The sequence below is a fragment of the Peromyscus eremicus genome, chromosome 2 (genome assembly GCF_949786415.1).
Source record: "Peromyscus eremicus chromosome 2, PerEre_H2_v1, whole genome shotgun sequence".
Taxonomy (NCBI): Eukaryota; Metazoa; Chordata; class Mammalia; order Rodentia; family Cricetidae; genus Peromyscus; species Peromyscus eremicus.
In genome coordinates, this window is record NC_081417.1 from 92,898,196 (window position 1) to 92,914,377 (window position 16,182).

Genomic DNA, 16,182 nt, shown 5'->3' on the forward strand with positions numbered 1-16,182 from the left:
AGTCCAAGCTACCTAAGCAGACTTCTCCATTAGCAAGTGAGCAGACTCTTTGTATTGTCAGTATTTGTCAGAATACAGCATGGTCAATGAATGCTTAGAGAGCTGAAGGCAGTGTTTACAGCACCAGTAAAATAATTTAATGATAATCTCTAAGAGTCCAATTGTAAGTTATACACTGATATCACTGTAGGCAATAGTTTCTTGAGTAACTCTGATATGAAATGAGAGTGTGAAACTCAACCTGTGTTTGCTTCTTGATTTTTCTCATGATTCTGACTATAGGTAGGTACCCTATACACCAGTTTGGACATAAACTTAAAATCTTTCTCCACAGACCCAGATTTATTAAAGGAAGCACTTTTTTCCTTTCAGGAAAAGAAGATACAAGTATCTGATGTTTCCACTTAATCTTTTTAAAATATTAAACCTTTAGCTGCAGAAGCCCTCATTCTAGGAGCTCTACATCAACAAGGATACCTACTTTATCTCTTTCTATACGTTTTTGTAATAGGAATAATAGCAGGCTCTATGTTGTGTGCTGATTGAGAAGACTAAATGAGACAATTGACACAAGATGCTTACCACACAGAAAACACTAAATCAAGTTTACTATCTTTATGGTAATAGCTAATTAACTTGATTTTGATTGAGGCACTTTATCGTCCTCATTAAAAATATATATTAATCCATTACCTAATATTTATTGGCAAGACACTGTGGTAACTATCATGGCCTTACAAGTATTTGCTATAAATAATTACCAAATCATTGTAAGTTCTGACTTCCTGAAGTCTGAATAGCTAAACAGTTTATTCTAATCATTCAACACTCTAAGTGTAGATGGATTCATTACCTGGAAAATGGCCATGCTTCAGAGTATAGTTAACAAATGCCAGGAAGCTCAAAGATGTGTCACACACTGCACAAGAAGAGTGCTAACACTTTCATCATTGAAATCTGTTGCCTTCATATCAAAATTTGATAATACAATAAATGACTGCCTGTGAAGTATTTATGTTTATGCTCTATGCACATTTCTGAACTAAACTCACAATCATCCAACGGGAAGAAAAGAATCATTACTACACATAAATTGAAAAGGGCCACCGTTTGTTTAATAATGTCCTCAAGCTACATAGCAGAATGCGCAAGGTGATTTTAATTTACATTTAGGCATATCACCTTTTAAACAATTGGTCTTACTTAAAGAGGACTATTTATGTTATCTGATATGGCAGCACAGGGCTAGTAGTAACATATGTGCATGTCAGTATTGTGAAAATGTGACTTAAAAAGCTGTACTGCTTTATTAAATTAACAATCCTGTATAATGCCAAATGAACATGCTACGTCATTGGTAAAAGAGTATATAAGCATCCAGCTGTTATATAAAGCCTTGAGGGTCTATGGCACCTGGTAATCTACAGTTACGTTGATGTAAAAATTTGAGTGTGTATCACCGTACTGGTATGTTAAAATGAGGCACTTAGAAAGCGTTGTGAGCTCTCCAAAACCAGTGTCTTCATCTCAGTTGATTCTACAATAGTTTTTGAATATAGTTACTTAGATCAGTTAACTTTTAAAAATTTCTATTACATTCTATTTTCTGGCTAAAAAAATAATTTTGTCAGGAAAATCAAATACCAATACTGAATCAAAGAAATTATACCCAAAGTCACTCAAAATCTGTACTCAATTTTTACTGAGCCCCTAAGGTCCATTTCCTGTTCCTGAGATTCAACAATCAAAATTCTTTATTTAGATACTATGTCCAATCAGATTTTACCAATTCACCCTAGTACAGTCTCCCTGCTTTTCTCCTTAAAAACTCAGTACTACAAAAACATCTACTTGCTGCTACTGCTGCTGCTGCTGCTGCTGCTGCTGCTGCTGCTGCTTGCTGTCTGCCTTTACCCCACCCCCAACCCCAGCCTGCTTGCCCCTTTGCGATGAGAATTTGGTGTGTGAGTGTGTCCTTTACCGACTCAGAGAGAGCTGACTTTCCTTACAAGAAACATAGGCAGTCATAAAACATGTCATGTGGCTTTCCAGTTCAAAATTAGAATTCCAGGTTACTATTAGGTCTCACCAGATAACACACGCATTAACTCTCCTTTACCACAGACTGTGTTCAATAGGCATGTCGCACAGGTTCTCATTGAGTCAAAAAAAAAAAAAAGCTACTGGTTTTGATGGTCTCTTTTACTATTACTTGGATCTATGAACTGTCCATTAAGTGGGTGATAGTGCAGCATGAACAATTAAGAATGCAGAAATAAGCAAAAGTGCTGTCTTTGAAACTTCAGTTCTGGAAATTCTAGTTAAAGAAGCTGCTGACGGTAAAGGAAGGGGAGCTGCTGGAAACACAGAAACACCTGCCCTGATGTCTTCCTGAGGTGGGTGCTCCCCTCAGGAGATTCAGGAGATCACTCTGCCATGGTGTTGCTGCAGCTCACCCAACACTAGGCTCCTTAAGGTGGGCCTAGCTTAGCAGGTTTCCATGTGTGAAGAAATTAATATATTGTGACACATCCTAGTTGTGCATCCTTAAATTTATATATCCTCAACATGAATTTCTGTCCTTCACTACAGATGTTTCAGTGAGGGGTAAGTTAGGAATCTCCTGATTTAGCACATGTATTGCAATATTAGAGGAACCATTATCAAAAGTTGCCCACTTTTCCTATTTTTCACTAGAATGGGGCAAGGCTTAAAAACTCCCCTCTTTCTCTCCCTCTCCCCCACCCTGTGTATGTGTGTGTGTGTGTGTGTGTGTGTGTGTGTGTGTGTGTGTGTGTGTGTCTTGGAGATTGACATCAGTTTACTTTCCTCGATCACTTTCTTTGCTCATCTTTGGGACAGGGCTCTCACTGAACTGAAACTCATTGATGGAGCTACACTGGCTAGTTAGTGAGCTTCAGGGATCTGCCTGTCTCTGCCTTCTCAGGGTGGAATTCCAAACACATGTGTTTTGCTTGACTTTTGCTGTGAACTCTGGGATCTGAACTCAGGTCCCTGTGAATGTGACATAAGCATTTAATCAATGAGGCCATCTCCCCAGGCTGAGAACAATTCTGTTTTGTTCTTTATTTTTCAGACTGTCATTCATAATAGTGAACAGTGGCTTTTGGAAAATTCAGCCTTTCTTTTCTCAGAATCTCCCAAAATTGTTTAAGAAAAATGTGTCAGCCAGATTTAACAACCACAGGGGAGTCCTTCCAACTTGGAATCACAGAGTTAAGGTTGGCAACTTTGTTGTAAGTTCCTGTCAAGAAAGACAAAGTCACAACATCATCATCTCTGAGATAAAACAAGGCTCACTGTTTGATTAAAGTCTCCAGAGCTCATCTCATCTTTTCATATGCCTGAATTTATACAAAAGCTTGCATTATAAAAGCTAACAGAGCTGCCTGTGTGTCACTTATCGTAAGATAACAGGAGACAGGAAATCATATTAGCCAGCAGATAATACAATGCCTGTTCAACATTTTTGATAACAATATTGAGTGCCTAAGAGAAAATGATACTCTTCTAATTATTGTTATTCAGGATTGTAGAAATGACTCAGTGGTTAAGAGCACTTGCTGCTCTTCTAGACGACACAAGTTTGATTCCTCACATTCAGGTTGAGAAAGCTCATAACTACTTAGAACTCCAGCTCCAGGGAATCTGACAACTCCTGGTCTTTGCAAGCATCTACACTTGTGTGCACATACACACATGCACACACATACACATAAATGATAACAAAAGAAACTTTCAGTTATACCAATTACTGCTATTCTATAACTGAATTTACACAGGGAAGTAGGAATAATTTAAGGCCATCCTCCTTAGCCCAAACTCACAGCCTATTGCTGAGAGTAAAAACAAAATAGAACAAACAAATAACAGCAATAAAAACTACCTTTCATATTCTACTAGAGAGCAAGAAGACCGAAGTAGGACAGTGTCATAATGATACTAATAAGATAGTTTTTAAAGTAACCCAGGTAATTGCCCAGAAATCCTTTATGAATTAAAGGCTCTCTCCTTGTGAGCAGTCAGCTACATCTTCAGAATGCATTTGATATTTTACACTTAGATGGCATTAGAACAAATGGGGCACACATAGAGGTTTTCTTGGCCCTTGGGATGTAGATATGATATTGGCATCCAGTTACTTTTGCCACTTTTAGGCTATTTCTCTCACTGAGAAAGTCCTTGGGTCTAGACCCACTTCTCGCTAATACTCCCTCTGTGTGTTACAGGACATAGGCTTTCCATTATTCCCCTCACCAAGTTTTAAAAAGAAAATTTGTATGCTAAGCAGATCTTGCTGATAGTTTAGCATGGTGGCTCTGTTAACATCATAAAAGTCACAGTGAAGTACTGTGGGCCACACTGTCACCTGCCACACTTTTGTCTGTCTGCAAGGGTTCACCTACTACTTTTGCCTCTCACACTGCTGGCCCCTTTTCTCTCTACTTTCCTCCTCTCTCCAGCATCCTCTGACAGCAAGAGTGCATGCTCTACTTTATGAGAAACAAATTCTGTATTTCTTTTGCCCAAGTCACGTGTAAAATACATATTCCCCCATTATAAAATTACTTTAACTATTATTTTCTTTTTTGAAATAGGGTCTCAATGGTGGTCCAGGATGGCTTTGAATCAATGGCAGTCTAAGTGCCTCACCTTCCCTCCTAAATGCTGGCATTAGAGGGAGAAGATACCACAACCAACTCAAACTATTTCTTTTTTATTATAAAAAGTTGAATTTCTCATATGGCAGCTGATAATTTTTTTCTTTTGTAAGAAGGTCTTTCATTTGAATCAAGTATTGTAACCACTAGTGATTTATAGACTTTCCATGTAATTGAAACTCTGACCTCACATCAAGGAACTTTAACATATGACTATATTCAGAAGGAAACTGTATTCAATTAAAAAACTAATAATATTATTAAAAATATAGTCAGTAGATATTTAATCTTTAATTGCATAAATATATATGAAGGCCATTAATAACATATATTGACACACTTTTATTAAATTTTGACAAAGAATTAATTTTGCCATAGGATAATCAATAGCCTTAAATGGAACAAAATTCATATATGATATTGATTTGGAGACAGGAAAAGTCATTAAAATGTTGCTTAGAGGAACAAATAAAATTATAACATGAATATTGAAAAATATTAATTCATTTTTTTCTTGAAAGAAAAAGACATGGGATATTTCTAATAACATTGATTTATACATTTTACATAGGAACTTTTTGGAGGAAAGAAGAACTTTTGATAATATTTGGTATGTTAGTAGCAATTAAAAGAAAATCATGTCTGTATTAAGTGTTAAACAAATGTTAGTGAGTCGAGTAAGTTAGGTCTTCTACTTGTATGGAAAAAAACCCTAAACAAACTGTGGAACACCACTCTAGGAAAACAAAGACTGGAGCTGTCTGGATACAGTCACATCTGAGACATGTGTGGGACACACAGGAGAAATTGTTCCTGCTAAGGCACTACATAGAGATTTTCCTGTTCTTTTACTGACGTCTGACTTCCATACCTTTCTCCCTCTTCATCCTGCAGGTGTGTCTCAGCCCCACGTGTATTGCAGTTCTCATGTCTTCTGCCCTTGTCCACCTTGCTCTCAACTGAGCTTTGTATCTTCTCATTAACAAATTCTTAAAAAGTACTATGATTTCCTGGCTGTTTGTTCTTTGTTAATTCATAAGTTTCTGTTGTTTTTTGTTTGAAAAATAGTAAGTAGATCATGGACAGGACTATGCATAAACTACCCTCAGATAACGGTGATATTTTGTCAAAAGGAAGATTTCTCTTATAGCAGTGTTCTCAGGATAGGTAGAGAAACATCTCAAGGAAGTGTGCATTACTATGGATTGAACTTTCAACTGAGGCGTCTTCACAGATCAGAAAGCAGAGAACATCCTCTCCTGCACATTCTTACCTCCACCAAATAACCATGGCTCACTAGCACACTTACAGAATTCTTCTACTGTGCCACCTCCTACTTCTTTCCCACATCCTGTCAGTCACTGAATCCAATCATCATTAGAAGGTGCAGAAGCCCAGCACACACAACAGGGGCTGAGCGACATCCATAGCAATTAGTTTGTTTTGATATGCCCAGCATGGTAGCCACCTAGCCTGGGGAGACTGCTGGGGGAGTTTGGGAAATGAATGTGACCTTTATCTGTAGGTTGGAGCACACAATCTCCCTCCCTGCTATTCCTGTCGATGGAGGGGATAAAGGCTGTGTTAATTATGAGCATGTTCCCTGTCTGTGGAACACATGCAGACAAGGCGAATGAGTCTGAGGTGGGGAGATTCACTAAGAGCTCACATAGAGCAACATACTCAAGGCGATTCCATGCTAAAGGGCACACTGGTAGGCAGGACATCTTGAAAATAATAAGTTGTGTATAGTCACCAATTTGTTTTTCTTTCTGTTGGATAGTGAAGGCCAATTTGGCAGACGGAGAGGCTGCCAGAAAGTTACCAACTCCAGAAACAACAGGTAGACATGAACGTTTGTTTGTTTCTTATCTTCACATGCTCACAGTGTGGGTAGCTTGAGGAAATACTTGTTTCTTGGGCAAATACGTTGATTTCTACTGTAAAGTGTAGGTCCTTTTATCTAGTTGCTCTTAATAACCAGTAAATGATCACATAACATATTTATAAGAAGATTTAAGACATATCTATTATCTCTAGGTAACAAGTATAGAAAATAAACACTGTAGAGGGAGTAAAATAAGCCCTATTTGTGCTGGAAATGAAAACAAAGTAAGAAAATAACACGTAAGGAAAAAAAAAAAAACATTTCTGTACTGAGCCTTGGAGTCTCCCTAGGATTAAGCTCAACATTCTCTCCAATGCTAAGGATAGAAACAACCAGCTGTTGAACTTTGAAGTAATTGGTTCACAGCTGTGCTTATACTGAGATGGAAATATGGAAATACATTTGTACAGAGGAAGAGTTTTTTTCTTTTTGAGCTATAATGAGAGAGTTGTCAAATTAAACCCAAACTGCTGTAAGTTAAATAAATTACATGTGGAAATTCAGTTTCTGATACGTTCACTGGGTAGATCCATTCGTTATGATTTCCAGAAAGAACTCCTGTGTTAATCATCAAAAGCATGCTTATGTTATGGCCTTATGTTTTTATCAAGGAGGTAAGTGACCTGAAATGATTTCTATGTATTTTTGTATCATAAAATATGTAAGAACAGACTCAATGCAACACAGTGGATTTCAAGCATTTATTCAATACCTGCTCTCATAGAGAGGGACACAAAAGATGTTAAGACCACATTCCCGGCTTTAGATATATTTGAAATATACTTGGGAAGGCAAGATTAGCACATTTGAAAGAGGGTGACATAGAATACAGAGACAATCAGAAAGGAAGTCAGTGGGAGTTGAAATAATAAGAAAAGGCTTTGTAGGAGAGAGAGAATAAGGGTTTAAAATAGTAGGTGTGGAGTAACAGAAAATCAGAGGAAAGCATTTCAGAAGCATATAGCCATGAAGCAGGAATGTGAGGTGGGAATGCAGGAGATGCATGATGAATTTATGAAGAATGGTATTGACCCCTCTAAAACCGAAGAATCCATGACCTTGTGCTTAAAGAGATTCACAGGGATAGTTTTGGTCCTATATGGGCTACTCAGGTACACACACAGACACACGCCCAGGAACTCAAAATGGTCATATTATTGGGGTCAAAATTCACTTCAGAATAAATAAAAAACACACTGGTCCAGATGAAGACTTGGAGCTTGATTTTTATCTATGACACTATTACATTATGTAATCTCCAACATGTTACTAGATTCTTGACACTTAATAGACCAATATTTAATTATACATTCATGAGATCAAAATTACATTAGAGGAAAACACTAATTTGTAAGTGTGTTTGAAAAGTGATAGCTGTAATAAAAACAAACAAGCAATTCTTTAAAATATCAATCTATATCTTTTAAAAGAACAATGTCCAGTTAATAAATATATGAACACTTAATGCTGAAGGCTAGGACTGAACTGTCTAGCCTTCTCAAATTCTTAATTTTATTTGATAAGAACCTTTGTGCAAGGTGGGATTGTAACTTAGTCTAGATTCCTAACAATGCCTGATGCACAGACAGTACTTAGAATTTCCCATGTTGGAAGTAATGCCTAAGCTTATATTTCCTGTATATTGCAATTCAGACTTCTTTAACAAAATAGAAACATAATCTTCTTCAACAGGTAAGACATTGCTTCAACTCACTCCAATACGACAACTGAATAAATGATGTTTAAAACAAAATAGATATGACCCTGGTAACTACTCTTTGCGAACACAAATGAAGTCAGAGCTCATCTAGACATCATCAAGAACCACAACACTATCAGTGGAGATAGTAGGAGCTTACTTCAGGATGCTGTAAAGGTCCAAGGCAAGGAAGTAACCAGAGCAAGCTATTATTTAGCCATAGATTTATGAAGGTATTCTGCTGATTCACTAGCTGATTTTTCTATTAGATATTTTCTTCTTTGCCTCTATGTACTTGGTTTGTAAAATGAATCTAACCATGGTGCCTTCCTCATGGCTACACACAAATGATAATATATGTATATCATTGAGTACCCAATCTGATACGTAAAGAGTACTCATCACAACAATATCTATCTCTCTATCTATCTATCATCATCATCATCACCATCTTCCCAAGCATGATGTCTTTCTTAGGATTGCAGGAAAAATAGAAATCATTCAAAGTAATTTTTATGATAGAAAAGAGATTAACACTAGATGTGTATTAATTTGTGAATATAAACCAAAAAAGCAAAAAAAAAGAAAAGTTAAAGTCTTGTGAAGACAGAGTAACCAAAAATGTGCCCCTCTGCTTAGACTTAGCTAATGAGTAAAATGCATCTACTTCAAACACACACTCTGTGAGTCTATGAGCTTTACATAGGCGCTTGCCCTGATGTCAACTGTACCTACTGAGTAACCTCCCCAAATGACCAAATTGTGTTACTTGAAAATTTGGCTTTTGTCAGATGTTCTGTAGTAACTGTAATTTTTAAGCCAAATAAGCAGTTTGAAAGATTTAAAAAGTCATTGTTTTGCTGATTTAGTTTTCATTACAAGTACCTGTAGAAATTTTTTATCCAGTTGCAACACATTGTGGTGATTACATGGTATACCCTAATAAAGCTTGCCTGAGGATCAGAAGACAGAGCCAGCCACTAGATTAGACATAGATGTCAGGTAGTGGTGGCACATACTTTTAATGCCAGCACTTGAGATCTCATGCCTTTGCTTGGGAAGCACACAGGCCTTTAATCCCAGGAAGTAATATGGCAGGGTGAAGAAAGGTATAGAAGGCATGAGGAGACACGAACTAAATGCTCTTTCTGGCTGAGGCATTTCAGGTGAGGACTCAGAGGCTTTCAAGATCAGTTGAGGAGTTGGCAAGGTGAGGTTGGCTGTAGCTTGCTCTGATCTTCTGATCTTTCAGCTTTTACCCCAATATCTGGCTCAGGGTTGTTTATTAATAAGACTGTTTAAGATTCAAACAACATCCTCCTATAATTAGACTCTAGTGAAGGACTGACTGTGAATATTAATGCTAGAAAATCAGACAGGAAAAAAACTAGGTAGAAGACAGTTTACTTATCAATCAGTGATTGCAGATATTGGCTTTATAGAAATTTTTCCTTATAAAATATTTTTAGTAGAGATTTTACAATACATTTAAATAAATCCATATTTTCACTTATTATTTAGTAAGTTTCTTCCTAAGTCTCCTGGATAAGGTCTACTCCAGCACAGTCTATCAAACTTGGCACTTGTTTTAAACTAAACAATTAGCACAGAGGCCTCAGATATTTAACACAAATTCAATTAAATTATTTTTGATCATGTATTATACATATAAAATTACAAGGTCATTGTATCTTTTTTTCCACCTTTTTTAAAAAATTGTGTGTGTGTGTGTGTGTGTGTGTGTGTATGTGTGTGTGTGTGTGTGTGTGTGTGTGTGCATGCCTGCACACATGCATATAGGGGTCAAAGACTGATGTTTGGGGTCTGACTTAGATCTTAGTGATTTGGCCTCCGCAGCACTGGGATTTCAGGCACACGTAGCAATTTTTATGAGGGCTCCAGGGTCTCTCAAATCCTTATGCTGTGTTGGATGTAATTTACCAAATGAGGTACCTCCTGAACTTTTTACTTTCTCATTGTTACCTCACTTTTTGTGTGTGTGTGTGTATCAGGTGTGCATGTGTGTGACTGTCATCAAGTGTAGAGGCCACAGGTAGGCATCAGAATATCTCTCTCAATCTCTTCTTCACCTTATGTTTCTCATTGAACCTCTAGCCACCACTTCTGCTAGACTGGCTGGCCATTGAACCTTAGAGGTCCTCCTCTCTCTTCTTCTTCCCTAGTATTTACATAGACATTAGGTATCTAAACTCTGGTCCTCATATTTGTTTACGAAGCACTTTACAAATTAAACCATTTCTCCAGCTCCTCATCATTATAATCCACATGGAGGAAAGAGAATTGACTCTTACATCTTTGACTTCTACGTAAACTATGTATGACATGTAGCTGTGTTCATACAAGTGCAAATGCACACACATACATGCAAATAAGTGCCATAAAAAGTTTTTAAATCCTTCATAAAAGATAAATAAAAACAGAAATTCAAAAGAAAAATATTATACAAACCCATAATATTTAAATTAACATTATTAATTTAACATCATGGTGTTGGCTTACAATCCAATTTGAAATAATTTAAAGATCAAATCTGAGCTTCCAAAAGGCTGAATGTTATATGTTTTCTTTTTTAAGTGACAGTAGGAACTAATAGGAAATATGAGTAAGTATATTGATTGATTGCACACATTTGAGAAACAGCATCTCTTACAATTCCATGACTACAAGAGAAGCATAGGATGTGAGATCTGTAGTGTTGAAAAAAAAATAGCTTCTTCACAACAGCATTCCTAACCTCAGAAACAATATGCACTCAGCGATACACACAGTTGAACCCCAAGAGACTGGCCTTGGCATTGTATGCTCCTCTAGCAAGAAGGGGAAGCCACGCCTGTACTCAGAAAAGAGGCTTACACAGGAGCAACAGGACAGTCTCATCACTGCAACCCACAGTCTGTTTAATGCCATACGAGAAATTTCCAGGTGCAGCTGTGTCATGCTTGTCTTGCTTGATAGTTATATTCTTGCTTTAAATTAATAAAGTGCAGCTTTATATACATTTGTGTGTGTGTGTGTGTGTGTGTGTGTGTGTGTGTGTGTGTGTGTGTGTGAGAACTGGCTTAATCTGAATCTTCACCTAAGTTGTGGGAAAGCTGTAAGGAGAAGGCTGAGAAAACCACACCATCTGAGGAACATTCTGGGCAGACAACTGGCTTTCCTCAAGAACAAAGGACACCCTGGGAGATGCATCTTCTCATTCTGGTTGTTCCATGTAGGGCATGCCTTTGCTTTCATCAAGGCAGAGCTGATTTCAGACTTTGTGGTTTTGTCCATAACAAGTAGGAGTTACATGAAAATTGGTAAAGATAAAGTAAAACAAGACCTTGAGAGTTCTACAATGGTTAGAGGTCTTGCTTTTTCCTTCACCGTGACTTTTCTATGCCAAATAAACACAAAAGAAAAATCAGGACCCACTGAGAACAGACTGTTTTCACCAAAACAGCATCCCATGTGCCAATACACAAGACTCAAATATCTCCCCAAGGAAAAAAACTACTCTGGAGACAACCCCATAAGAGCAGCCAAGGAAAGTTGATACTTGCCTGTCCATCAGTGTGCCTCAGCAGGATAGAGAAGGCTTTACATTGTTTCAGCTCAGGCTTGGGTGTATAATTCCTTGCAGTGTCTGTCCAGCAGGCAGAACTTAGAATTGTACAGGCACAGAAGAGTAGAACTCTATTCTCAATATGTAGTACCTCTGACACTGTGTTCTAATCAGTTGGTAGGAAGGTACATATTTGGAACAGATATTAGGAAACTATAATTTCAGCAGTCAGACAATTTGCATATTAATGCCTAAACTAGTCAATGAAGCTATTTTAGAAAACAGCTTTACTTTCTTTGGAATTCTATTTTAGTTTTAGAAGATATATCACATTCACTAGTGTCATTGACTAAACCATTGACTAAAATTGGATAAAATCAAGTTTTCAAGTATTTTTGAATTTACCTGAACAGGGTTATATTTAAAGCCACTTGTTTGTGTTAAATGTTAACTTGGCATGATCTGGAATCACCTAAAGATAGGCCTCATTGTACATCTGTGAAGAATACTGAGCTCTGGGCCTGCCTGAAAGGGATTATTTCAGCCCTGGCATGCCTGTGAGGGATTGTGTTGATTAGGTTAACCGAAAGGGGAAGACACACACTTGTAGTGGGTAGCCATTCCAGCTTTGATCTGGAAGTTCCAACCCCCATTGAGACTTCAGCAACTGTCAGGCCTATAAGGCGGGGCCAAGGGAGGCGCCTGGAGACCTGAGATCTGGATGGGCGGCGTACTCACTGGGTTCCGGGACCCTGGACAGTGAAGGTGGGCCAAGCAGCCAAGCAGAGCTCCAGAGAACACCGCTGGACTGCGATACACCTTCCCCAGACCCCGCGACCTACCTATCCCTTAACTTGTAAGTTACGCCATTAAATAAATCTCCTTTTTACTACGTGGAGTGGCCTTAATAATTTCACCAATACACACTAAAAGACCACAGTACCCTTTCCTCTGCTTGGGCTCTGGACAGTATAGAAGCCAGAAGATTGGAAGTGGTCATCACTCTCTACTTTCTGTTTGTGAGTGTGATGTGGCCAGTTCTCTCAGGCTTCTGCTGCCTCGACTTCTTTGCTATTATGTCCTGGGACTGTGAACTGAAAGAGACTCTTTTCTCCCTTGTTGCTTTTTGGGGGTATTTTATCACAGAAACAAGAAAAGAATCTAAGATGCTTTCTTATTAGATTACCTGTTTTTAAAACTTCTAACTCGAGTGTTTTTTCAATGATCAGGGGCAGGTGTCCTGTCACGTTGAAGATAACATGCCACATTGAAGAAAATAATGTTCACTTCTATCAAGCTATAAAGCTATAAATGGAAAATACACTTAATTTTCCCCATTGGCAATACTGTAGGCTTTGCTTTCCTGTGATCATGAACAACTTGACATCCTTTGCTGAAATAAATGGAAAGTTCTTGTTAATATTGTCAGCATGTAAAAATCTACATATCAGCAATAGAATATAAAGGAGTATATAGGCACAGTCCATATGCAAATAAATGAAAAAATGTTCAGCATCATTTGGCAGTGGGGAATCGAAGATGGAAACTACAATGAGTTATTGCCACATACCAGTAAGATAATATTTAAGAAATCCCAGAAAAGAAATGGAATTCTCATCCAACCATGCTGGAGAAAGGAGTGGAGTTCTCTCAAAAAACAAAACACAGATCTAATTTGTGTCCCAGCTATCAAACTTTTGGGTATATCCAAAGGAAACAATAGCAAAGAGATACCTGAGTATACACATTTATGGTGGTCCTATCCATATTATCTAAGATATGAAACCAACCTATCTGTCAATCAAAAGAAGAATGGACAACAAAATATTTATACATGTATATAAGAATACTATTTGGTCATAAACAAGATTATAACAAAATCTGTAGTAAAATGAACAGAGATAATGAGCATTATATTAGGTAATAAAACCTAGACCTAGATCCAAAAGTGTTACATGCGTTTAATCCTAGCACTCATAGCACTCAGGAGGCAAGTGGACCTCTGTGAGTTCGAGGCCAACCTTGTCTACAGAGCTAGTTCTAGGACAGCCAAGGCTGTTACACAGAGAATCCCTCGAAAAAGCTGAATTAAAAATAAAACAGTAATTACCAGCTGATAGAAACGTATGGTGTGTGTGTGTGTGTGTGTGTGTGTGTGTGTGTGTGTGTGTGTTAAGTAGGTAGCAATGGACAAAGGACATTAGGTTTGATCAATCATATTGTGTGCAAATGGTGGAATATTACAGGGTGTAGCACTCGGTAATTTCACATTAATAAAAATTAAATGATAATGTACTCTGATAATTTGTAACTAAACACTTCCTACATTTAAAAGACCAGTGTTTTACAATATCTTAAACTATCTTAACAAGAGTAGGAAAAGTAGTCATTCTATAACCTGACAGGAGTGCTAAGGCTCCTCTGAGGATGCATGGAAGGCAGAGTCCTTGCAATGCAGTCTCATTTATTCCTTATCTTTATGCCATGCAGTTAATTATGCTTCATAACTTTATTTCAGAATAATTTTATGTTTTAGGTTAAAAAAATAAAGGTTCCTACAAATGTATTATTTTAAACAACTGCATTTTGATCCTGAAAATAAATGACTTCTAGACTATTCAGAATGCCTGTTAAGCAATTTGATTGGATAGACTAATTTTGATAGCAAACATATGATGTTTCCAATATATGACAATATTTAATAGATAAGCATTGGGTCAAAAGCCTCTAAGCAGAGCCTCTCATCATTTACTCTGTTCTCATTGTTGTTTCTGTCTCCTTCTGACCTAAGTTCTCCTTCTGCTCCTTCAATTCCTCCTCATGATACTTTTTTGAGACCATTGCCAAAGTTCTATGTACTAAACATAATAGTGATCAGTAATTATACACTACATGGCTATTTAAAAATTGTTTCCTAACTTATTTTGGAAACTATCGGTCAACAGCAAATACTTTAGACTAGGTAGCTATATGAAAACTTATTTTAAGATGCAAGGAAGGTTGAGGAGTCATAAAAAAATTGGAGGAAGAGAGACAAGGTAGAGAGAGAGATGAGTTAGTAACAGAGGTAGGGAGAGACAAGGAGATTGTCCAATAGTAAAGATTAAACAAAGAAAATGGAGGTGATTTTTGATAAGTTCTTCTGGAAACTTCTAAACATAGTCCACAGATGACTGACAGGAATAGAAGAAGGTCAAGGAGCAGTCTTCAGTTCACAGAAAGTTGCCCCTATTCCAGCCAGGAAATCATGGGCTGCACCAGGAAATTCATGCAAATGAGTCAATTAATGACAACAAAGCCAGGCAGTTGAAGAAACTAGTTTCTCTGAGTATTAAATGTTGCTTTTGAGGAAGGATATGTTATTTTGTGACTCTCCAAATTTTTAACCTCTGATTGTACTTAGTTTGCATGGATTAAACGTCACCAAGCCAGCATGCTATCAGGAGCAGTCAGCCTGGAATAACTCACACAAAGCTTCTCAACCAAAGGCATCCATCCAATGCAATGTACTCCGGACTACTGGTGTCTTTGTCAGTGTCTTAGTTAGGGTGTCTAATGCTGTGATAAATACCATGACCAAAGGCTATTGTAGAGGAAAGGGTTTATTTTAGCTTATAGTTTACAGTGCATCATGGAGGAACTTCAGGGTAGGAACACAAGGCAGTAGCCTAGAGGTAGGAGCTAAATGCTAAAGTAGAAGTTATAGAGGAACACTATTTATTGGCTTGTTCCTCATGGCTTGCTCAGGCTGCTATTTTATACAACTCAGGCCACCTGCCCAGAGGTGGTACCCCCCCGACCGAGCTGGTTCCTCCCACATCAATTATTAGGAAATGCTTCACAGACATGCTCATAAGCAATATGGTGGAGGTATTTTCTCCACTGAGGTTCCTCTTCCCAGATAACTCTACCTTGTTTCAAAAAACACCAACCAGGACAGTGGGTATGTAATCTCACTGGAAATGAACACATAGTATTGTGTCCAATATCTGTTAGGACTAGAAAGTTATGAATGAAATAGAACTGACCTCATCAGGAAAGTTATTAAAGAGCTCATGGAGAAAAAAAATTAGTTCCTTACTAATAGGAATTAAAGACAACTGAATAAACACAAATCTCTTGTAGAAACTCAAAGTAGAAAAAAAAATCAGTGAAAATAAATATTAAATGTTCTAATGAATAAATGATTGTTTTAAGCTTGTAGGTGGCTAGATAAGAAATACAGTACATTTTTTAAATCTACCTAATCAGGAAAGCAAATCACTAGTTACAAAAATGATGATATTAGGAACAGTGTTTGAGACTAAATAATTACTACCTTCTAGCAGTGTAGAGTCCACAAGCTGCA

General features: G+C 37.4%; 1 long non-coding RNA gene across 1 annotated transcript in view; it reads right to left on the minus strand.

Moving 5' to 3' along the window:
* Positions 1-13,026: 13,026 nt before the first annotated feature.
* LOC131904975 (uncharacterized) overlaps positions 13,027-16,182 on the minus strand; it is a 160,233-nt gene continuing 157,077 nt past the window's right edge. The window contains exon 4 of the long non-coding RNA XR_009377822.1: positions 13,027-13,227. This is a non-coding gene — a long non-coding RNA (uncharacterized LOC131904975). The remainder of the gene's footprint in view (positions 13,228-16,182) is intronic.